Raw genomic sequence first — 26,230 nt, 5'->3', positions numbered from 1 at the left:
CCTTAAAACAATCAAATTAAACCCCTTTTAGCCATAGGGAATCCTGGTGTGCTAAATGACATTCAAAAGGTGTCAGGAGGTGCACATCGAATATACATTTCACACTGTCTGGAGCATTTACTTTATTTGCAGGAGGAGAGATTCTTATTCCTTAACACATTTTTCAATACATTCTTTTTCCTACAATAATTGTGATTCTCCCATCTCAATCAACGGTAAAATCCCTGTAGTTTCTATTAGATTCTAACCTGTCCTTCTCCCCTCAATTCGCACCAATGGTGAAGGGAGCTAACCATCCACTTGACATCCTCAAAAATATCCTTCTTATACTTCAATCACACCATCATCAATAGACCTCATCTGAACCCTGGTGCTCCTCAACTGGACTATTTTAACAACATCCCTGCAGCGCTATGAAACAAACAACTCTAAATCTAAGAAAAAAGGATCAGGCAACATCCAAATTCAAAGCCTCCCAGTGGTGATCAGCATGCTCTGCACCATTAACAAAGCAGTTTAGAAAAGAGACACCTTCTCCCTAATCTCCGCTCCCTTAGCACCGTCCCTTTGGAATGACAGACAAAGAGCCACAAATGGGAACCTGTGCATGAATCCGTGCAAATTCCTGTATAATGTTGAGTATTTGAGAGATGATATGCACCCAGGCAACCATTTAGAGTGTACCCACAACCTGACATAGTAGAGGAATGCTACCAAGAAGGATGCCCTTTGCCGAGCTGTCGAAATGCAGTCATGAACAGAATGGATGCACGTTTAAACAAAGTCTGATGACAACAAAAGAATGTCATAAAGAATATATAAGAACTTATGCTAAAACGATATGCTTAACAATGACGATGTTAATGGAGCACTGAGTGAAACGTACCCAATGATACAGTAATCATGAACACAAAGAAGAATGAAGTGACTCACTGGTCAACAACTGTAAATATGCCTTAATGCAAGGTAGAAAGAACATATAGGAGCTTTCTTGTAGAGATATATTTTCAACGTTTAGGACGACCATTAGAAAAATATGGACACCGGCTCATGTCAATCAACCCAGCAACCTCAATATACAAGCCCAGGATCCTGAAGCTAAAAGATGATGAAGAAGCTGTTTTTCCCTTGCAAAATAAAGGAGTACTTGGCCTGGGACCAAGGATACTATTTTGAGAGATGAAGGCAAACTACAAAGGGAGTCCAACGACTAGATCATGTGCAAAGGACATATTTCTCAAGATTAGGAGGAACAGGAACATTTAAAGATGCCAAGTATCAGACAATTAAAAGCGCATTCAGTTTACATGGGATAAAGTGAGCAAGCCTCTATAGGCCAAGAAGAGCAACTGCACCCAGTATAATTGAATCATATAGTGTTAAATACACTGTTCAAATGGACATATTTGTGGTCTCTTAACACGTGATGAAGAGCTCACAAACAAGGGCTATTCATTAGGCTTGAAACTAAGATAATGATGTGCCTACATCCCTTGAATGTTCTGGGACAGTGCAGACTGGCAAGGTCAATCTTTAAACAGAGGACACTGGCTTGAGGCCTACCGATAAGAGAGGGTAGACTAATTGGGAAAACAAGGGGAGAGCTGATGTGTCTCAAAGCATCTGGGCTTTGTTTATATGTACGTGCTGCCAGTGAGCCGAATGTCCAAGGTTGGATTTGCGTTGCTAACCAATCAGAAAAGCATTTCATGCACTTTTACATACAATGTTGCAAATTGCTAATCCGCTGCCATATTCTCTGCTGTAATCAGTACTCTGTGTGTAGAAGTCACTCAGGGCATGCACTATTGACAAGGGGCTGTGAATGAGGGACTAACACGTATGCATTATATATGTAGACATGTTCCCTTAATCCAATCCCACCTCTCAATAGGTTTTTGTAATATGCCACATAGGATGAAGTCATCGATGATGCATCTAGCATTATATAAGCTAAGTATAATCAAGAACATGGTGTGATCCTGCATGCATTGATTTGATGAATGACGATTAACCCTGCTTTCCATCAATGAGATAAAAGCAGTATTTTACCATCTTCTTTGAGACGGTGCGGTTATTTGGTCTGAGACATGTTATTGGTAATTCCAACCAAAGATGCTTCAAGGTGCTAGAGCACACTAGTTATTATTGGCCCTGAGATAATACAAATGCACTGTGACCAAACTCAGTGCGAAGTGCCAATCTGTCATGAACATAAAACCAATAAATGCATAAATAAAACACGTTCAAACATGTAAGAATTTAGACTGAAATCCGTTTTTATTCTCACTTCCTTTCTCACCAATCAGTCATAACGTACCTGCCTTCCAGGGACGTCATTGAGGGGTCGCCGGAGGTCGCAACTGCGACCTCTGAGGTCTCCCTTGCGACCTCTAGGAAAAAAAAGAAAAACATTTATTTTTTATTTTTTGTAATATAAGTTCATGGGCTGTGGCCAGCACCATGTGATCTTAAGTTCTGGAGTGGCTGCCTTTCTTGTTAAAGCCCCTTAAAAAAAAGAAAAAAAAGAAGAAATGGAGTGACACAAGTCTAACACTTTCAGCACTGACCCTAAATAAGAAAGATTAGGAATACCAAATAATGTGTCTTTCTAGAATTCTATACAATAATTGCTAGACTCATTAAAGGTTTATTTCAGGCACACTTCAGGGGGTGAGTCACTGATTTAGTCTGTTCTTAAATGGCTCAACTCAGCCTTTCATCCTTCTGAGGTCGATAAATGAGTGACAACACAGGTTGGGTGATATTGGGTGTATATTTTCTCTATATAAAACGCTTAAGCGTAAGTGCTATATAATAACACATCATTATCATTTGGTGATGGAAGTCTGCTTGCATTCACAGTAATTTGGTAATATGGGCCTATATACACTGATCTTAACGATAGATATGGCGACCTATTCTTGTATGAAATGTACATCACATTATAGCGATAACGTAACCATATTTCTTGTAGTGTACAATGCTATGTGATAGCACTTCCTGTTTTGTCAATGGGTGAAAGGTCGCGTTCCATCACATCCCTCGAAATTACTTTGGGTGGGGTCAAATGACATCACTTCCTGTGATGTCACCAGGGGTCAAGGGTCGTGTGATGTCATTTCAGCTACCCCTCGCATTTTGGTGAAATGACGTCCCTGCTGCCTTCTTTTCTTCTGTGGGTCAAAACACGAGCAAGATTCTGTCAAAAAGTGTAAACGTACATAATCAATGGTAAATGACAGTGAAGTCCTGTACCCGTGTATTGTAAGATTCTGAATGAAATCATATATTTCATACATGGAATTTCTGGCTCGTTACTCAATGCATTTGGTGCACATATACAGAAACAAGTTTTAATGAGCAGAACTCGATTAGGCAACGGTTCAAACATTAAACATTTCCACGGTTCAACATGGTTCAAAATAATAGCAGTTTCAGATTAGATTGTGAAAACAGTAATTAGATCTGCCCGCAGTAATTAGAATATCCGTAATTGTCTAAAATATAATCAGTTATCCATGAGAAATCCAATTTGTTTTTGTTTTTGATGTGCCAATGACCAAAATAAATCCTTTTCTTGAAGTCCCACCAAGTCAATTACTATGTGAGCCCCACAGTGCCCCCTGCTCCATTCGGCCTCTTACATTATAAATCAAATGGTAGGTTTGGAAGGGGCTGCTTCGAGTTAGTAGCTTTCTCTCTTTCTAAAGAAATGTTGTATCCGATGCTTGGGGATATTGTATGCAGTTATTCTACCAAGTCTGCTAATAGGTTGTGTAGAAGCTAAAGTGTCAGCATGAAATGCAAATATATATGTGACTGTGTATTGTAATGACCCGACAGTACATGTTTTTTCTCCAATGGGATCTATTTAAAATGTTTTTAATGACTGCGACAGCCCCCTACTATTTTCTTCACAGATAAGCGAAAAGCTAGATATATTTCGTCAATACACAGAGCACAGTTTCCTGGATTAATACTATTATTCTGCTATTAATGTCAATGCCTTTAAAGCAATGAGTCCATAAGAAAGTATATTTCTTAATAGAACATTGACATATACATACCAATCCCCATGAGCAGGATCATGCACATGTATTATGCAAATCTGATGCGTTGTCAACTCTTTATGAATTTTGATAAATCAGTCAGTGCATGCAGGAGTGTGAGTGTCTCAATCAGTGGCATGCAAGTCCTTCCTCAAAAGAGAAATCCAGTTCATCGTTTCAGGATTTCACCAGAAGAACACCAATGCCTAGTGAATCGCTATTGGAGTTAGTTATATAGGCAGTGTTTGCGGTAATTTGGGGTAATTGAGGACTGGTCTTTAGGCACCATGGCCTAAACGATTGGATATTGCACGCCATGATCTTAACCAAGCTGCCTTTGGCCAAATACTGATATGATGTTTACTCCTCACTGAAACATGAACGCTGTTATTCCAACATTTCAACTATCATGCCAATATGAGTGTCATCCGTTTGTAGGTAAAGCATGAACACAAAGTGTGATGAATCTTGCAAGGGGGTTTATACCAAGTAAATGAGGTTGGGAAAGACTGACCCTTGCCGTACGCCAAAGGTAGCAGCGATATTTGAGTTAGAAATGCAGGAAAAGCTACCGTGTTTGTGATCTGGCAAGGATGCAAGATGGTTGACAACTTCATCCCTCATTCCAGATTCCCACTTGGGTGAAGGTCAATGGTGTTAAGCCACTGACTGATGGGCTAAGCAGGATAATTGTTTAGACAGCATTGCTAAATCATAGTCAGCCCAGAGAAAGACTATTTTATGGTCACTTCGAGTAGAAGCAATGGAAGCTTGTAGCCCATTTAGAAGATGGTTCCCTTCAATGGTATCCTGAAGCTGAGTCAATACCGCCTTGTACAGGAACCTGTGAAATGGGTCTAGAACTTTCTGGTTGTAAAAGTTCATTTTTTTCCCCTCTCCAGTAATGCAGTGCACCACCTTACTAATAGGTGATAAATAGTGAATTCCCTAATGTTTGGTCAGAGTTCTTTCATTAACTGTGATGAACCGGAGGAGCAACTTGATAAGAGTTTCCGGAATGTGTCTTGACTCATTGGATAGAAGTGCTTGCACTTTATGTCACCTAATCTGGAGGGCTTTCAGGATCAGCAGATATTTTGCAAGGTGGGCGCATGTGGTGACGGTAATCCTAGTCTAGTCTCACCCAAGGTTGACCTGATTTTTCAGAACAAAATTGTCTTTGTTTGGTGCTCAGCGCGTAGGGTGATCCAATAGTGATGCATCCCATGTGTAACATATTTCATTTAGGATTTTGAATAGGAATCTGGCGAGGAGAGAACATTAGTGATGAAAGGGTGCAAGGGCACGGGGTGCCCACAGCTGTTTTCTTGTCCCTGGAGGGACACCCTAGCCTTCAACGATGGAGCACTAAGCCATGCCCCTTCCTTTTCTGCTCTGCACCCTCACCCACCAGAGCTGAAGCCCGTGAGGGTGCAAGGGCATGGGGTGTTTCATGCAAGCAGGGGAGTGAGGTCCTGAACACGGGAGTTGGACTACCCGGATGTTGGACTACCCGGAAGCAAGGAGTTGGACTTTTACGCACTATTCGGTCAGCAGAGCTGTAAGGTTTTGCCCCCACTGGCATCAAGGGGAAAGTGGGGCTGTGGTCTGTCCCGGTGTTGTGGTGGGTGATTGACCAGCTCCAGGGGGCTTCAGGGGGCTGAGAACTGTTGTAAGCCCTATCCCTTCGCTCCCTTTGTACCAGTGACTTGGTTTGCTTTGGTAATGCTGCAGAAATGGCCAGAGCTGCTGCGGCAGACGTGGAGGAACTCTCCCCTTTCCCCCATCTTCCTCTCCAAATCCACACTTTTGACAACCTGCAAGCCCCTACTGTCCCTCAAGCGAACCGTATGTTTAAAGTGGGCCAAAGAAAAGGGACGGGGAATGGCCAGGAAAGTGGAGTTCACCCTGTGGGCAACAAAGTGGATAGGGTATCTGCCTCAGTGACTGCTGACCCTATTCTTGAACGCAGGGGGGAATGGGATTCAGCACTTGAGCACTCCAGCCTTTACAGCCACAGCTTCAAAGGGGAGTTTCTCCCACCACATGGGTCTACCCAAGGCCCGCCTCAAATTCTTTGCCTGACCTCACCCCTTATGAACATGAGCCAAACACCAACTTTCTAACCCCCGGAGGAAGTCTCGACCTTATGGCCACTGCTGATCTTCTCAATATCCGGGGTATGGCTGTGAGAGGATCACCTTGGGCATAACCAAGCTCATGGGGGGCGGTGAACTAGTGGCTCCATCAGTGGTGTCGGCTGTGCCCTTTAAATCTTCTAGGCTGCCACCAAGGCCTGTCCCTACCACCATCTGCCTGGCCCCTGAGCCACGGACGGCACCACCCACTGAGGCCGCTCATCTCCCGCTTTGTCCCGTCCACCTGGCAGTAGACCCAATGGACCTGGATTCACTTTCTGGGGTTAGCTCCTTCCTACGACTAACCCCACTCAGGGCCCCCAAGCCCACTACCCAAGGGAACTGGTCCCTGCCAGCCTTATCACCCAAGGATGTAATCACCATACCAGGCTGTTCCTGCGACCGTGTGCTGTCTGAACTGGCCGACATCAAAAAACTATTATCATCCTTGCTCAAGGGTGTGACAGAAGCCAGGGGGGAGGGGCATGGAGAGCTGGAGATGGCCAACTGGGGGATGCTCTTGGGGGTCCAGGCCCAACTGTTGTTATGGGATTGCACCCCCTGTGCCCTCATCTTTCCTCTGCTGCTGGTGCCCCGAATATTCCAACTTCGAAGAGGCTACCAGAGGTTGTCCAATCCCCAATCCCAAATGCACCAAGAGAGCCCTCTAAGGCCACCACCCCAGGGGCCTGAGCTCTCATCTTGGGAGACCCATGCACTGAGGAACCCGGGCATTAAGTATCATGTTGGGAAGGCAACTAATGCACACATCCCCTGCCCAGGGAGGCCTCCGCTGAGACACAACAACGATGAAGGGCCTATAAGAGCTACTGTATTTCTGCATGGGGTACCAAAACTGCCTCTTGATAGAAGAGAACCAAGGGATGCCCTTCAGAACAAATGTTTCCATTCCATTGGTTACACTCTGTAGGGGACTGTGCTTCTCTGACCAAGGATGCCATGGTGGAGTGCACTAGATTATCTCATGATAAGTCTCCTGACTCTGTTAAATAGTTTTTTTGGAATGTTCATATGGCAAGGGATGTCCTAAGAAAATGTAATGGGCATGGGCGGATTCAAGAACTGGGATTGAAGCCAGCCCCTCCCACTTCTCTAGTTTTGTGGCTCTTCCTGGCAATCCCACTAGCAAGTGACCTCTCTCTGGGGCGAATCTTACCCTTTTGGGTCCCCAGCGTTTCAGAAGTTAAATGGTATATGGGGTTGGGAGCATTGATACCCGGTTAGAGATCGGTTTTGTGGCCCCCAAGTAGGGTGCTGCCCCTCCCCTTGATGTTTCTTTATTGATTTTTTTCTCTCTCAAATTGTTGTATAACTTAGTAGAAATGTATTGCTAGGATGTACTTTGATGGCCTATGGCCGAATAAAGTTGGATTGATTGAATGGTTTTTCGTTTTTAAAATGGCATTTTTGTAGGTTCTGGCAATGGATTTGATATGCAGTTTGTATACAGGAACATAAGGATTTTCCCAACTTTTTTTCAGTATTCTTTAGTATCTGCTCATGTAATGGAATGTCCGTGAAAAACTCTACTTCGATGTATTAGCTAGGATATCCTAAAAGTCAGTGGGGTTCATAACCTATGGCTCTGATAATTACATTATTATGCTTTTGTTGTTGACATATTGAAAATGCAATTGCTTATGCTACGCACTAGAAACAAGTACCCGTTTTCCTGATGGGTTCTGTGGACAGACATGACAACACTCTCATCAATTGTTGAAAATCAATGGTCCTGTGGGTTGATGTTCCGATTCACTTATTGCTTGATGTGCTTTGCACTCTGAGGTAAACTGCACTGAGAATGGGCGTGTGTGACTGGCTGACATACCCCGGTGCAGACGTTGAGAAGAGGTGAGGGTTGGTATGCTGCTGCATACTGGGACCTTCTGTGCTCCCAACCTGTTGCGTCACCCTGGCGTGGTGCAGTTCATTGTGGGGCATTGTGGTACAACTGTCCCAGAAACTGTGCATTCTCTGGTCAGTGTCAGGCATTCTACGACCACATTGATACTTCACCAATTTCAGGTAACCGTCTCATGTGTGAAGGTGCTTAAATCCAAGGAAAGGGGTGAGGTGTCCACATGTCATGTAGTCAATAATGTCCAGAGGGTCCTAACAGGTAACTATGCAAATATTGGTGCAGCTCAATGAAACTGTGCAGAATTGTATAAGGAACAACGCTTTGCCAAGCCACAAACCCACCAACAAAGGGGTGGGGTGTAAGAATGTCATGTAGCCAGTAATGTGCAGAGGGTCCTAACAGGTAACTGTGCAAAATATTGTGCAGAGTGGTGAAACGGTGTGGGACTGCACAAAGAACAACACTTTGCCAAGCCACACACCCAGCCACAAACCCACAAAGTTTCACTTTTTTAAATATAGATTATACATTCCTTAAACATATTGATGCTGACTACAGCAATTGAATACTTCAGTGAGGGTTATGCTAACTGCCCATTTGGTGGCATAAAGCTCCAATTAAACAATGTTTTTTGCAACAGGTTTATTTACAATAAGGCCTTTACAACCAACCCTTATATAGTCCATCGACTTATTGTTCAATCAGTCTTGGATGTGAATATTTTCCAATATCCTGCATCTTATGTCATTTGTGTCTGTCCTCTTAACATCCGACTTAAGAAGTTCACACATCCTTCTACTCTCAGTCGATATGATCCGATTGGAGGTGTACAGCATTTAATTAGCATTTTATTATGAGAAGATATGTAAGAGTCTGTTTATGTGTGAAGCATCACATGGAGTCTGGAACCCTCGGGTGGTCTGGAGTGCAGAAAGGGTTCCAGGTTCCACGGTGTGGCAATTGGCTGAAGGGTAAGCTGGAGGTCGCTGCTATGAACCCTGCTTCATTTCTTGATCAAAGTACTTCACAGCAACAATGTTTCAGTGACCTTCATTTCAGTGTGTCTCTACCTTAACACATCTCTGTATTGGTCCTTTTCTTTGGACTGCTTCTGTAGATGAGGGATTTTTCGTAGCTGCAAATATAAGGTGAATTTCTCAGCAAGGCTCAAACATAAACCATAGTGCACTCCCAGGGTCATGGTCTTTACCTAGCACAATCTCTGTGCCTGTCTGTTCCTATCCATTTAAAGTTCCACCACATGCTTTTTTCTCCTCCGAGTATGACTCTGACCTCTGAAGATCATGGTCCTCCCGTTAACGCATACCTTCGGCACAAATGGCATCCAGTACCTTTCACTGCCACACATTCACACCTACCACAACAGTTTCCAAACAAACACACTGTCTGACTAGCAGTCTGTGTTTGTATGGGCCTGTAACCCTCCCCTGGGCTGGACCCTCATTGAGAGCTTGCAGTTGTGATGGCAAATTGAGGAGGACTGGGGATTGGCTGAGGTCCATAGGTGCACCTGAGTTTAAATGATAGAGCTGGCTGTTCCAACATCTTGTATTTCTTATCTGTCATGGGCAATGCCTGGTGGGAGGGTATTGCTCACTTTTGCCAAATATAATTTTGCCACATTTTTTCATATTGATTTTTTTTTTACCACAAATCTATATGTGGTAAATTGGGCAATAGTATATAAGAGGGTAGTTCAGGGTGCATAGGGGGTCCAGGCGTTCTCCCTCTGCATTTTCTGTTAAATACATGTGGAAAAATCAGCGAAGAAAAAGCAAAATGGCAATCGTCAACAAAATTTTAAAAAAACTAGGCAAGCTAATATATCCTACTGCAGTAGTGTGAGCTGTAGAAGGTGTCAGATTGAACCTCATTATGGCCATTAATATACCATTTTAGGAAGCACGTGTTACGTTTTTGAAGTTCTCCTGTTTCCTTTAAAGTTTCTCTTTTCATTGTGCAAGAGCTGCCAATGACATTAGGGTAGACGAAAGTCCTATGCAAAATTGCTCTGCAGGTCATGCAGCAAATTTGTGCAAACATATAATTGCTGTACAAAAATGTATGCAAGGTCACACGAGAATTGTTGAAGGGCTCCTGGCATTCGAGCTGGTTTAGCATGGAATTCCATGGGAGTGCCTAGATCCCCACAATCTTCGATTTGTTTTAATTCTGAGGGGATTTAAAAGCAGACTCTAGAATAACATATCAAACAAGAAGAAACATGCATGTTTGCAGGTGAGCCAGTGCATTAGGCTTGAGGACTTGGACCTAAAAGCCATTCCCTTTGCAGATATGCTGCACACAACCTGTTCACCTCAAACTACTTTCCAAGCCCCTCTTGTCCTCTTAGAATACTTTGGCGCTGTGTCTGGCTACGGGAAAATGGTTAGCCTCTGTACTTTGTCTGCAGGGACTGTGCAAACTGGCTGCTGTGATGTGAAAGCAAAGGACTCACTAATCCAGGGCCCACATTTCATTTTGAAATATTACTTCTCAAATGTAAATTAATAAAAGGGGTGAGTGTACTGACTACTAGAGATCCTGAAAATGGGTGTGTAATTGCCACTTCTTGCATCATTGCACCTCTTCTAAATGGCGTAAAGGGTCAGTCACATTGCTTGCTTTGTGACTGGCCATTGCCGTATGACTGGAGAAAAGTGGGGGGAACAGGAGATCCTCTGCTGGGCCCATCATTCAGTAGTTTGGGGAGGTATCCTGTTTCCTCACCCCACTAGAAGTCCCCTGAACCAATCAGATCACAAGAGATGGAAAGATGCAAACAATCATACTGCATCAAACAGCAGTAGTGAGGATGTTGTGAGCTGTAAATTATGGATGTTTCCTGTATGGTATAGAATTGTTGCAAACATCGGATTGATGAACATGAAGAAAGTTGGCATTAAGCATCAGAATAGTGACACACATAACAGTGAAAAGCCAGGAGCTTCATAAAAGTAACTTTGCACTTGTGAAAGTCAACTTTTGTATAATATTAACATTAGGACAGGAATGTTTAGAATGCATTTTTGCACCAGCGCAATGTGTTTCCCAGGGCGCATATTATGTCCCTAACAGAAAACAAAGTAAACCAAATTATTCTAGCTGTATACACCTTTATTGTAGATGCATGTCGTTATCTCTTAGAATTATCAGTCTCTATATAACTGACATTTGTCTCTTCTGGTCTGTGTTACATTATTGCTTATCTTTCAGTGTCATCGAGGGGAATTTAATACAAAACTACTCTTCTCTAAGCTCTCTTCTACCTAGTGATGTTCTTGTTCATTTCAGCTTTCTCTCCATAACAGAAAAGATACAGCATTTGTACTGAGGATATTTTCTCAAATGCTAACCACAAGAGACACTTTACTGAATGAAACTCATGCCAGATTATCATACCAATTGTGGTGCTTCTACTTGTCTACTATACAACATATTTAGGACACTGATCATTGCAGCCGCGGTGCAGGAGCAGAGACAGTTGCTAATCCATGAAGCAGGTTAGAAGAAAGGACCCTGAAGAATATAGCATGACAGCAAGAGATGTGGCATGTGATGATTAAATGCAAGGAGGAAAAAGTGGTGAAGAGAAGTGAACAGCGGTGTCCGGTCAAAGGTTCGACACCAAAAGGATCGAATGCAATAGGGTCGAGGCAATAGGATCGAAAACCAAAGGGTCGAATATTTTTTTTAAAATATATATCTTTTTTGGTTTTTTGGTTTAACTATACGTTAAAAAAAGTGTTTTTTACACCAAAAATGGAGGTTTGGTGGGGACCCCCCCCAAAAATAAATAAAAATAAAAAATGTTTTCGGTCCTTTTGATTCGACCCTATTGCATTTCGGTCCTTTGGATTCGATCCTTTGACCTATAACCTTGAACAGCGAGACATGCGGGACAAGTAATAGGACAAGAAATGCAGCCGAAGGTTAAGGGCATGTGGGGAGGGGTTTAAAGTGAGGTACGGCGGTTTGCCCCCTATGTAAAGAGTCCAGGCCAGGAGAAAAGATTTTAGAGCCTGGTAGAGTGGGAAAGGTAATGCTGATGAGAGAGGAATGGGTGAGCACAATGGAGTTGGGAAAGTGATGGACCTTGGGATACCTGCGTTTAATCAGAAAAGATGAATGTAGGAGAATTTGTTAAAGAACATTAATTAAAGTGCATGACTGAACAAACAAACTATTAGGATCACCTGCATTGATCCTCCCAGGGCTGTCAGCACAATGGTTCTGGGATGGTTTTCTTCTGCTTTGAAACACAACAAATCTTTTTAACTTCAAGACCTTTGATTCCAACTGCAAGTTTGTTTCCTCTTGATTGCACTTTTCCCCAATAACTTAATTTCTTAAAATAGGTAACCAATTCTCAATTGCTTCACATCAATTTTCTCTTCTGTTGTTTCCCTGTATTTTTATATTCTAGCATATTTTTACACTTCAAGTCATTTATAATGGATCAAAGTGAAAGTCTCTTGGAGGTTATCAGCACCTTTTTAGGCCAATGCCCTCTTGAGTTCAGGTGTTGTGTGCTACTCAGCACATCCTAGATTATGTTTCCAGGTATTTAGCATTTGATTTGTAGATGATGAATACCATCCTTTATGTTGTCCCATGCCTGCCACTGTTTGTATTAGGAACTTCCTTATCATTCCTTGAGTTTCCCTTTGCCCCTTTAGGCATTTGGTCCAACCCCTTCCCTAAGACATAAATCAAACCACGTGCACAAACCATAACTTTCTTGTTGCATGTGCGCTCAACCTAAATACTGCGACTCCTATCTTGGCCTTCTGTTTCCTGGCATCTTCTGTTATCAGGGATTATTGGGAGTCTCTGGCAAACATTTTAGACCCTCACTTAGCTTATCCTCCTCCTGCTGTTAAACCATGACCCAATCCTGGATTTAGAGATTAATGTACCAATATTCTTCCATTCCCTTCAATAGAGAATCACATGCAGGACTATATACGGCATCCACCATCTTGCTTCTAGTTTTCCATTCCATCTGTGACTGCTTTGCTTCCCTCTTGCCATCCCTCCACACCAGCTGAAATGTCAGTTGAGACAGCAAAACACCATCTGCCAAAGTCCTCAAATTCTGCTGATCACATCCTCTCCTAATGCAACACTTTCATAATTCCTTTGCAGAAGGTTTCTACCTCATGTCTAGAGAAGGCCTGCTTCTGATGCTTAAGTGTCAATTGTCAGAGTCACTTCATCACACAGACTAGTGCTTTTGTCTACTGTGTGTTTCTTTCTGAGACAATCTCGACGGACTTGAATGTGTAGGGTAGGAATTTAAATTATCATTTTCAGATATTAACACTTTTTACCATAACACTAGTCAATTGAGAGAGATGTTATGCAGCACTTCGATTTTAGAAGGTGGTTATGGAGGAGGCCTGTTCTTTTGTTTGATTAAGCACAACATTTGTGACTCCATGGCATGGTATCCCATGCTTGATAACACACTCTGTCAATGAATGCTAGCTGTCATTTTTCCCGAGTTATCATTTTGTACATGCACTTCATTTCAGTTCAGTGGGGTTTTTTTGGAATCCAAGAAGGAAATTACATTGCAAAATGTGTTTTAAATAGGTTTACACATTTTACAGTACACTGACATCAACAAGTATGTATATATGCAAGAGGTACAACAGAATATTTCTATCATATATAGATAACAAAATAAGCACATATTTGTTCATAGGTATATAATTACTTGTTTAAAAGATTTCATTAGGCGGTAACAGATTTCTGCCATTTTACCACTCTACCAAATTATGCATTTTTCGCTAATACCAGCGGCAGAATTACCACCGGTGGAATTACCACGAGAATTGCCAGAATATGCAATGGGGCTAATTTTGCCAGGGGTTTTACTGCAAGAACCAGAAATGGTATTTCAACTGTATTACACGTGTAAATACAGCTGAATTACAACTGAACATTGGTGGTAATTCAGCCAGTAACACAGTGCAGTTACCTCCACCAGGTAAATGCATACTGGTGATTGGTGGAAATCATTTCACAGGTGTACCCAATCCACTCAGGAGGAGTACATAAGGCCCAAACTTTCCCCAAACACATTTTCCAACACCATTCTGCCACTAGATGTTGCGAACTGGGACATGCAGCTGCTCCTGCTCCGCATTGAGCTGCACAGGCTGGAACAGTGGCACAGGACACAGGGCGCAGAGAGGAGGAGGAGGAGACGCCATGCAAGGTGGCACCCATACCTGAGTCAGGCCCTCACCCTTGACCTTAACTGACAACCTGCTGAACACCCTGCTGAACACCCTGTACTGCCTGCATACAAGGAGAGGCACAGAGGGCAACGGGCATGGATAGTGGGTGAGTACAAGTGCCATCACAGGAACTGATCTCGCACCACCAGTGAAATGCACTGTGAAGGGGGGGAAGAGCATTACCACAACTGAACAATGCATACCCTGCCAAGGCCCTGCACATGCCGGCTAACAACCCACCGGACTAAAACATACATAATAGTATGTAAGCAATGCATATTGCACGAACATGCAAGCAATACACACACACAGGACTGCAAGAACCATAGTGCAATTGAACACATCCCTACACATCGAATATCATATTTCAGCACTGCACAGAGACAATGCAACACTGACAGAAAGTTATGCATGTACTCAGTCAACCATGTATGTGAGGCCATAATGGAAGGAATTCAGACCCCACAAACCTGAGCATTTATACCAAATAACCCATCAGGGCACATGCATGATAGCAAGGCATAGGCCCACCACATCCAACAGCAATTCCACCATGCCAATCACAGACCAAAAAAGTGAGGAGTGCTGTCCGTGAGCTGTGTGCATGGTGTAACATGACCATGCACATTTTTCCACACAGCAAATGACTCTACCTACAAATACTGTGATGACAAATCATGTTGTATGAAAAATCTGGAAAAATGCATTCACAGAGTGTCCATCAACATGCCCATAGAATAGTCAACACATCAACAATGCACTGTGCGTGACATCTGTGACCTTTTCCCTTGCAGTTGACTCTGGATGCCCCCGCTACCATGGCTAATGACACATGTGTGCAATCCACATATGCCACAGGAGGGGGCCTACAATGAGGCACAGTGAGGACCTGTGCATAGAGTGGACATTTGGCCTTCTGAAGGGTTGTTTTCGGTGTACACTGGACTGAAGGGGCCTTGATGCACAGGCCAGTGACGGTTTGACAAATATTTCTTGTCTGTGTCATGTTGCACAACATTGTGATCAGGTGAAATGTCCCCTTGGCTCCTGATGAGGACATGCTACCCCCAGAAAACAAATACCCACTAACTGCAGGTGCAATGCTGCCACACAGTCAGTGGGAGGAGGGAAGGGATGGGTGTCTGTTGCAGCAATAACTAATATACAATTATTACTGATCATATAGTTAATCACATGCTGATCACCTTTGTGCATGAGGCACGTATTGAAGGAATCACCTTCACACAAAATGGAAAGTCCTAGCATTGCTTTAAGTTTAACTTGTATTTAATACTCAAGTGTTAAAATCCCCAGCACAATCCCCTCCCCAAACCCTCATCCACAACACAATACCCTCATCCACACCCTCATCCCCAACACGATACCCTACTTACTCCCTCATCCCCTACACAATACCCTCCCTAAACCCCCAACACAATACCCTCCCCACACCCTCATCCCCAACACAATATCCTCTCAACACCCTCATCCCCAACATAATACCTTTGCAGTCTGTGTGACACATGTGTCCATTACCTCCTCCTCTTGGCACCCTTTGTTGTGGGAATAGCAGCATGAGAGGTGCAGCGTGAGAGTGCCAGTGTGGTGTGCTCACCACAGATCCCTTAGTAGTGGTGGCTGAAATGGAACTGCCCAGTTCACTGCCCCGGACATGCTGAAGATTGAGGGAAATGGCCCTTGAGATTTTCCTGTTGGTGGCCATTTGTGCTTACAACTTCCGTACCCTTCAGCTCATGAGGGTGGTACTTGCAGTTCCTGCAGCAGCACAACAACACAGTCCGTCCAGGGCACTGGAAACCCACCTAGGGGGATGGAGCAACACAACTCATGCATTGCCCGTGTGTCAGACTGTTGCCCATCAGCCATATGCTCCATCGCATTCTGCCGCTGCTCCATCTGTGTGAATTTCTCCAAGATGTCATCCATGGTGTGTTGTGCCACTGGCCTTGGTGAGGGATGGGGGTGCCTTACCTGGCTGCTGGACTCCTGCTCACCAGACACCTCATCATCATTCGGCTGTGATTCTGTGTGTTCCGTTTAGGGCCAAAGGCAAGGGGGAGGGAGAAGACCGCATGGGTAAGTGTTTGGACAGAGGGGATTATCCCCGGGTCATCTCTCTCACCAGGGCAGCTGGAGAGGAGGATCCGGGGTGACAGTGTCAGGTGCTACTGTAACAGCGAGTGTGGTGCCGGTGTCCACTGTAGTGTCCTTTTCCACTGCCACGACTGTGAAAGGTGTGACTCTGTCCCCAGAGATATCAGCATCAGAGCCCTTGGGCTGGGGTGTTCTGGAGGTCTTCTTCTGGGGAATGTCCTCACTGGGCATGGCGTGGCTAGCTCCTTTTTTTATTGCACTTGGTGGTCCAGGTGTGCCGGACCCACTGGTGCCATCCATGGGAACCTGGGTGCCTTGTGTGCCTGTTGGGAGACAGTGCATCATTACCCTTGTTGGTACATTGTAGGGTGTGCCCTCATGCAGTGTATGAAATGTAGAATGCAGTCACAGTTACATATCACCCCATGGTGGTCTTCTTCATGGGACAGAAATCCTGATGCATTAGAAGCATTATGTTCAAGTGTGAATCTCATTTTTTCGATATGTGTGCCGTGCCTGGCCTGTGTTGTCATGTACTTGATGGCTGGGGTGGCCTGTTGCTTCATGCATATCCTCTTCTCCTCTCACATGAGGAATGTTGGTGTGAGACATTCAGTGGGAAGCACTCTTTTCAGAGGCCTTACTGCTACTTCTTTGTTGCATTTCTTGGGTGTTTAACCCAGACTTCTGCAGCTGTTGCATATATGCCACATGTGCAGTGTGGCATACATGCAACAGCTGGCGGATGTGTTGGTGGAACTGTTGACAAAACATAAAAATAGGGTAAGCTGTGAGAGCATTCTTCAGGAGATTGGGTAAGCTGTGAAAGCATTCACAGCTTACCCTATTTTAATGTTTTGTCAACAGTTCCACCAACTGCAAATTGAAAAAGTCTTCAGTAAGAGAAGATCAAGTTTTTATTCTATATATAGTCAATGTGACCTATTTCGTGAAGAATGTTCCTTACCCATCCCGAGAACAGAAACATGTTGAGTCTAAACTTCTAGTATTTGTATAACTAGAACCCGATTTGAACAAAACAAAGATTGTTACTAGCGGAATGAAAATATGTATTTTTTCATAATTGACTGAGTTTATTCACTGCTCATATTCCGATTGATAAGGAAAAACTGTCACGAGACTATTGTTTTATAATAGTTTTTAACTTGTAGGCACTTCACATTTCAGTATTGTTTTTATCTATTAAGCTTGAATAAAATGTGATACATTTTTGGATATTTACTGTATTTTTGGTCAAACTGTTTCCAAATCCAACTACCTTTCTTATATAATGCATGAGAACGTACAAGATACATCTACATTAGGTGCTTTTATAATACTGCAGCACCTCATTTAGTCACACTGGTTATGGCCGCTAGTACCATGAATACCAGGCATTGGACAAAGAGCATAAGGCACTCCATTTCAACCAGTATAACAGGACAAGTGCCTGAAAATCACAATCCAGGACAAGTAAAAATGCATAACATCATGGTATTTTGTGAGCCACAGACTCTGTTGAAGAAACAGGGAGGGATGGTATTTGGTAGTGGTTCACACACCAAGAGGACTCTTCAGATTTAGAGGAATGCAATAGTTCAGTGCCTTGCACACCAATTACTTTGACCACACCTCGAAATCCTGGGCAAATGGAGTACAATTGTGCTGCTGGTGATGATGACCAAGAAATAAAATATGGTCTTTTATTATTAGGGTGTTCTTATTAGGTTATTTTATTGAGTGAAGACCTAGCTTCGCCTAGCAACAGAGATGTTTACAATCCTAGGGGGAAGAACACAGTGAGTGAAGCAGCGAAACAAGGGTTGTGAAGAGCTAACAAAGCTTGGGGATGGGTATTTGGTAGCACGTGATCTACAAGCAACTACAAGAAGAAACAGTGGGAAACAGATCATCCAATCTCAGGAGGGGGGTTGGCAGTGCAGGGTGTATGCACCTAGATGTTATAGTGGCACCGTTCCTTGAAGAGGAGGGTCTTGAACTTCTTCCTGAACAGTGGAAGCGAGGGAACAAGTCTGATTTTGATATGGAGGACGTTTCAGAGTCTTGGGACATAGACAAAGAAGGCCTGTATTCTGGTTCTTCCCTTCCTGAAATTGCATAAGAGAACATTGCACAAGCTTTCAACACAGTTGACCACCAGGCACTTACAGAAACCCTACATCAGGGATGGAGATCATCAACCTTGTCCTACGCTGGTTCAAGTCCTACCTTGTCAAACGCTAGCAGTTTGTTTCGATGCACTCCTCTAGATCGCCAATGCTACCCATCACCTGTGCAGTCCGGCAGGGTTCCATCCTCTCCCAGTGATCTTCAATCTGTACATGGAGCCACTGGGAGACCTCCTAGTCACATACAACATCAACGTCCACCAATATGCTGACGACACACAGATATACCTCAAGATCAACTCCATTAAAGACATCCATAGGCTCAAAACCTGACTCTCGCTGATCCAGTCTTGGATGTCCAGTGCATATTTGAAGCTCAACCCCTCCAAGATCGAATTCCTACTCCTCACCAAAAACACCAAACATCCAGACATACAGACCTGGCTATCAACTATGAATTCTGAAGGATTCACTCCTGAGCTCACCGCCTGCTCCAAGTCCCTCAGGTTCCACATCGACAAACACCACTCTTTCAAGACACACATAGCGAAGAAAACTCAGGCAGCTTGGTATCAGCCCTCTCTCCTGCAAAAAATCAAGCACTGCCACCCTCCGAACAGCTTTATATCCACCGTTCAGGCACTGGTCGTAACCTACCTGGATGGGGGCAATGCACTCCCCGAAGGCCTCCCATCATACTCCCTTGTGCCCCTGAGTAGTGCTACACGCAGCCGTATGCCTTATCAAGGGTCAACACAGATATGATCACATCAACCCGGCCCTCGTCGCCCTTCACTGGCTCCCACTGCACGGACAAATCACCTTCAAGTCTTGCTGCATCATCTATAAGGCAGTCGACCTCAAGTCATCCAACTACATTGCGGAGAAACTTAGCATCTCCGGCAGACAACGCAGCACCAGAAGCCAGGATTTGTGCAGACTTGCAATTTGCTACTGCAAAAAGGAAAGGATCAGAAAACAAGCCGTCTCTGCCCACGCACCAAGACTATGGAACCTCCTCCCCATCAGCATCAGACTCGCCCCCATTCTCCTGCAATTCAGAAAAGAAATCAAGACCCACCTCTTCAAGGAATCTCTCTGCCTCAAACCTAGGCCATCACATCGCCCCTCGCGCCACCTGAATTGCTAGACATAGCCCCCCTCTACTCCCTGCCACTCGCTTCAACTGTACCCCTAGTCTATGCCCCTCTCTATCCCCCGCTGTAAATCTCTTCTGTTGTTACCTCTTTAAAGTGCTCCGTTATGCATCTGTACTGTTGTATACCTCTGTAAAACACTCTGTTGCTTCTCGAAGCCAAGCCTGTGCTCCATAAATACAATAATAATAATAATAATAATATTAATAATAAAAGCTATTTGATGCCACCACTTATTCAGAGTACAACTCTAATATCAAAAAGCAGGAATGGAAGGAGGAACACCACACATACCCCATCAAACACCACCAGGTCACCCAATGAGGTTGCATGAGAACAATAGAGTGTTTGCCCTGTCTTCAATTTATGTTCTGTAACACAGGTATCAAGATTTCATTGCAACACAAACTGTGGCAAGACCAATACAGCTGCAGTTAGTTAAAAGCAGGTTAAGGACACCTTTGTGCCTTGTTTATTGGTAGCATATTCATCCCTGTTCAACTGAAAAGTGCACTACTTGCCAGCCTTTCTACTGCATATCTTCTGGACTGGATTTATTTGCACGGGGCATTAAATACATGCATCTGAAGACCTGAGTCCTACATTGGTACATGTGTATACATGTTTGTTCACAAAATACACAGCAGTCTGCCACAAAGAAGTGAACAATCTGTAGCACAGCATACACCAGGATCCCAGAACGTGTCCTACATGTTTATGCATTCATTGTGTACTGTGGAAGGGAGGGCAAGGGGAAGGGGGCTGAGAGGATTGAGATCATATGGAGAATGCGCTGCATGTAGGCAGGGAAGGAAGGGAGATGGGATGTGAACACAGTTTTTCAAAAATAGCCCCCTCGCTGCATTCCTGAAGGTCTGCTGGCAGGTACTTCTTCTCCAAGTCCCTTCTATGGAGTTAAGAGATTTCCGGAGTGCCAAGTCGAGAAAAATGCAGGTTTAAATATCAGTTTGTTTAGGGAAAACGACTACTGTAGTCCAGTGAAAGTACCAGCCTCAAGAGTGAGTGCCCTTGGGCAATACATACAGACATTTGTTTGTCAAGGGTTTCCTCCGAGGAAGTGTACTGTTTTCGGGTGAGTTGATATGAAGAACCGTCTTTTTAGCTAGGGCCTGAGATTTTGTAATCTCAATCTGAGTGCATGCAAACAGACCCGGAATGGATAGTAAGATTTCAAGAAAAGCAGAGTTTACATAGCCTTCCTGAACATGTGCTGGATCTCCTGCAGTCAAAAGCTAAAATGATGGTTTGCGAACATCCATACCAAACCTGATGCAGCCTAAATTGTTTACGCTAAACCCTAATCCTGAAATACGTTGGCTCATGTTGAGTCTTCGTATCAATTAACTTCCTTTGCTGTCAGTCTAGGGCTCCCAAATGAAGATATCATTGAGAGACAGATTGTGCTGTATTTGTAATTTCAACGGTAGTTTGGAAACATCAAAACACCTGTTTACGGAGTGTATGACTCCGAGTACTTTTTATATGTGCACATATAAAACCTTGTCCATGACTATGATTCTATTAAATCTGTTATTTCTGGACATATTGCTTGTATTCCCCCTCAGTCTCAGTACACAATATGGTCCGGCGTCAAATAGCAAAGTCACAGGCTATTGGCACCAACCCATTGTAGTTCTCAAAAGCATTTTTGGTAAAGATGTATAATGCCTGTTGGATATAATCTTGTCTCACTAAGTGAAACTTGAATTGAAAATGTTTACTTGCACACCACGTATTTTGGGATTAATGCTGTTGAGCTCCCATGGACAGTCGATACATATACCTGAATGGTTTCTGTTGAGAAGGCATACAGTGTAAGACCCCACTTGTGCAAGTATCTGTGAGCAGAGACCACTGACGTGCAACAGAGTGAACACGTATCATTCCTCTTACCATGTCCGAACAAGAATCAGTGGCTAGTAGAGCTAGTACATTGGTTCGGTGCAAGAGCCCAAATCAAACATGATAGGCCACCTTAAGGAAAGCTCTGTCCATGGAGGCATGCTTGGGTATTTTCTTTAATGAATGTATTTATTTATAAATGGCATTGTAGATGCAGCTGACAAATCTGCATTTCTACCACATGAGTACCAATATGGAGGTGTTAAGGTGGTGGAGGAGCAGAAAGAACATGGAGAATGTTGTGAAGGCGTAGACTGAAAGAGGATGAAACAAGTCATCAGAATCCAGCATAGGAAAGACACGTAGGACACAGAAGGCAGAGAGAACACACTGAGGGAAGAGGAGGATAGAAGTAATTCTGGGAAGATGAAGAAATCAACATCTAAAAAGGTGATCCAAATCGCACCAAATGATAAAGGAGCAAATAAAATATCTTTCTGATAATGGAGGATATCCTCACTAAACCCAGTGTGGGCTCAGGGCATACATTCACGTTAGGGGCAGACCCCTGGGTCTCGGGCAGCCAGATGTTTTTGGAGTCCTGCTGCTCACAGCCACCTAGAGGTTTCTTTGGGGAATTCTCCTTGTGAACTGATAATTTCTGCTTGGCTGAACCCAAGTTTGGTGCTTCTGGGTTGTTTGTATATGCCCGGGCGGGGTTTGCTGAAGAATCATTGCCATACTATAACATTTTGACCTCAGCTGCTATCAGTGTACTTACTGGCCGGGACACTATTTCTGCCCTGACCACTGCCGGGCTGCCCTTCCTGTCCCCTGGCATAGTCCTGCATATGGGTGGGCGAAATTACTGCTGGGGAAACGAAATTGGCTAATTTCGCCACCAATTCTGTTTTGCCAGTTAGTCTGTTTTTTTTGTTTCTTTTCTCCTATATGTTTTTATTGTTTTCTTCTTGTGCAGCATGTATTTTATCCCTTACATTTCATATTTGTCTTGGAACTGAAAAACAAAAAAACGAAGGTTCGTAAAAAAAAACAAAATCTAGGCAGCAAAACATCATACGTTTTATTTTGTGTCAGACAAACATTTTGAAAAACCTAATTTTGGCTGGTAAAAGGAAAGGTATGGCCAATGTCTCTTTGCAAGCAAAACGGACATTTCCGAAGGATGTTGCCCGGAATTCGCTAATTGTATCGCAGAATGAAATTGAGCCTATTCAGCCACATCTAGTCCTGCCATCTTTTTTCTCCACCTGCTTCTGTACTCTCCCCTGAACAAAAGTGGTATCCCATAATGATTTCTCATTCTTTCGCTTCGCCAAGGATGCTCCTGTATTCTCCCCCCTTCAAGCTTTTCAGTCTCGTCTTCTCTATCCTAATGGTACTTGTGTTCTACCCCCTGCCAACTATTCATCTGTCTTGTCCCCAAGTGCCCTTTGTTTGCCTCTACACACCAATTGACTCTCTCCCTACTCAGCAGGACAAATCCCCAATGCCGTCTCGTTCAACACATTGCTCTATTCCACTCTGACATTCCAACAAAGTTTTTGCTGATGCACAATATACCATGCATCTCCTAGATCGATCGTACACCTTGCTTTCCTTTGCCTGCTGATACCCCTCTGTCTCTGCTGCTAAATAATTCCTCTCTCCTTCGGCCTCACCTTCTCCTTCTCCCAAGTTAGGACCTACCAGGGGAACTAGTAACTTGATTAAAAGACTGAAGGCAAAGGTGGAATTGATATTGAATAGACTACAAAAATCCAGCAAAGAACTTAAATTTGGAGGGCAGTAAATGAGCCCTCTTTCCAATGGACTGGATTCTTAAAACAAACGCCATGAGAAGAGTAAGGTTGCATTGCAATTCATCTGTTTTGGATAACCATTTGGGCATGCTTCCTCGTTACCTCCAGCATTTCCCCGATAATCAAGGTAGAGACGCCATTCTGAGATTCCGACTGAATTTGCTGCCGACAGGAGAAATCCAGGTGATTAGGAATTCAATTAGACTTGTGAAAAATGACTGCAAATTTTGTAAATTATGTGTATGCCAATCTCTGTATCACATATTGATAGAGTGTATGTGAACAAAAGAACTGAGAGTTGAAATCTTCTCTCCTTTGGTCGACAATCCATGGTGGCTAGATACTAGCGATTTTTGGCTATGAGTATCCTCGGGGCATCAAACTTTCCTGTTTTTTTAATTGTTCAGAATACTTAAAATTTTGAAATTTTATGACGATCAGCCCCGGGGATTGATGGGTTGAAATATTCAATTTTGTTAAATTCTGTTTTATGACAGGCACTTTCCTTTTATTTGTTTTTAGGTAATGTTGAATTAAATGTATTTTGTTTTTGATGTATTTTAACTGTCTGAATTTGTGAAAAGTCAGTCAACTGTACCACGATAATAATAATCATTTAAAAAAAACAATTTCTACCTCCTTTATACATAACACTTCCAATTCCTCTTCTTGGTTTCTGGTGTTGCACTCTCCTTGCATGTGGTCTCCAGTATAACGGTCTCCAAATGTTGGCTACTCTCCTGCCAGCCCTCCCAAGGTTTGCCATTGACTGATTGGTCCATCTGCCTTTTAAAGGCTGATCTATCTTCCTCCTGGGTGGTGCCCTGGGCTAGAGTTTGCACCTGTGTAATATGGGCAGTCCTTGTCTATGATTGAGTATTTGTATATGGGCATTTCCCTATGTTTTGTTATCAGGCGATTGCCTTCCAATGGGAAGAATACATATGAAAAAAAGGGCTGTGAAGGCAATTAACCCTCCCTTAATTCAATTTATTGAGGCTTGTGCACCAACTGATTCCTGAATACTTACACAATTTGTAGACGGGACATTTAAACTAACTCCACACCATTCCAGTATAAAAGTCAAACATTTCTCATACAGACTTTTGTCACAAAGGTTTACTTCAATGGAGTGGGGTTAGTACGTGATCATGCAGTCCTTTCACATACTTGATTACCCTTCTACAGGATTGTTGAATTGGAACACAAGTTATACAGATCATATTTATTTCTTATTTTATCAACTGTGATTCTGTTGTTATTCAGTCACTTTATTTTCATCTTTGGAGATTCTAGACTATGATCTCCATCAGTTAGGCTTGGTATTTATGGCCTCTAGGATTGTTGGCATATGTTTCGGCTGTGTAAATATATGAGGCACTATGCCTAGTGCCCTTTCTATTACTGTAGCCGTCTTCAGGACAGAACAATTTATTTCAAGTGTTGTGGTTGATTCACAGGAAGCCCTTGTTTTAAAATGATGTTGCACACCCTCTGTTTGTTCAAGTACAGGTTGAATTTGGGCATCTCTGCCTCAATTAGAATTTCTTGGTGAGGTTTCGGCTTCTAATTTTCGCCTGACACATGTGTGGTTGTACAACTCTTCTTTATTTTCTCATGTTATTTTACCAAGCAGCAAGTGTTGTTTCCCTTTTCTTTTGACTACAGCCGTATTAAATGTGCTTATTTGTATAAGTCCTTTTATTTCTCAAGTCCTTTTTTTCGGGATCTATTGCACCGGGAGACCCACAACAGTCCACTTTGTAATTGGTTTGCCGTTATTATGTGTATCGCATCATGATATTCATCATCATGTGCAATGGCAGTTTAAATGTTGTTATTCATGTGAATACTTTGGTGAATCGTATCCGCTTTCTTTCAGCCAGAAAGCGGATTTGCCTTCACAGCCGTTTTTTTCACTTGTCTGTGATTGTGTCAGATGTTATGTCCGGTGCTGCTCACTTTTGGATTCTCTTTACAGTGTGTATTTGACTACTGGTGAAGATATGGGGGCATTTTTTCTTCTGGCTTGTCTATAGGTCCCCTCCCCCTCAGGAGTTTGTTTTTTGCTGCACTCTATATCCAGCATTTGAAGGTCAATGGTGGGGACGCTGGCGCTCCATTTCTTCTATTGCTGTGTTTCCATCAGATTGGAATTGAAGGGAGAGCTTTGCAGCCTCTCACTTCTGTGGCTGCAGATGTGCAGTTAGGAACAACCCCGGGGGCCAGTGGCAGCCACGGAGCCATTGTTTTGTGTCTTTTATTAAAAGAGTAACGGCACTGGCTATTCAAGAATGATTCCACTTAAACTCTAAGGGCCCGCTTCATGGAATATTTGCCCGTGCAAAGAGTATTTTTGTACAGGAAAAGCTAGGCAAATTCAGCACATAGTCATGTTTGCAGTACAAAATGACTTTGCCTGGACTTTGCAAGGCAAAAATACACTTTGCACGGTTCCATGAATCAGGGTTTGTGTGGGCAGTGCAAAGTCACTTTTCAGCAGGGCAAAGTCACTTTGAACCGGGCAAATATTCCATGAATCGGGCCCTTAGGACCTAATTCACAGAAACAGTTTATAATGGCAAACCCCATTTAAAAACGCTCTGCGAACCTGTGTGTGAAGACTAAACACAACCCTCTGTTTAGCATTAGAACGTTAAGTGTGTGAAAATATGGCACTTGTCAGACATGGAGATTTTAATTGACTTACAAATGAAGACCGAATATGTATCATGCATGTTATTTTTCATTGTAGATCTCTACAACATTCTAAGAAAGGTAATCAACTTGAAAATCGTAACA

At 43.2% G+C, this 26,230-nt stretch overlaps 1 protein-coding gene across 1 annotated transcript in view; it reads left to right on the top strand.

Annotated features, from left to right (window-relative positions):
• Positions 1-26,230, top strand: part of USH2A (usherin) — a 4,817,015-nt gene that overhangs the window by 379,201 nt on the left and 4,411,584 nt on the right. The window lies entirely within an intron of this gene.

This window comes from Ambystoma mexicanum, chromosome 4q (assembly GCF_040938575.1).
Source record: "Ambystoma mexicanum isolate Mex_15411 chromosome 4q, UKY_AmexF1_1, whole genome shotgun sequence".
In the NCBI taxonomy this organism is placed as follows: Eukaryota; Metazoa; Chordata; class Amphibia; order Caudata; family Ambystomatidae; genus Ambystoma; species Ambystoma mexicanum.
The sequence above is the reverse complement of the archived record's forward strand: the minus strand, read 5'-3'. Positions and strand labels throughout refer to the sequence as shown.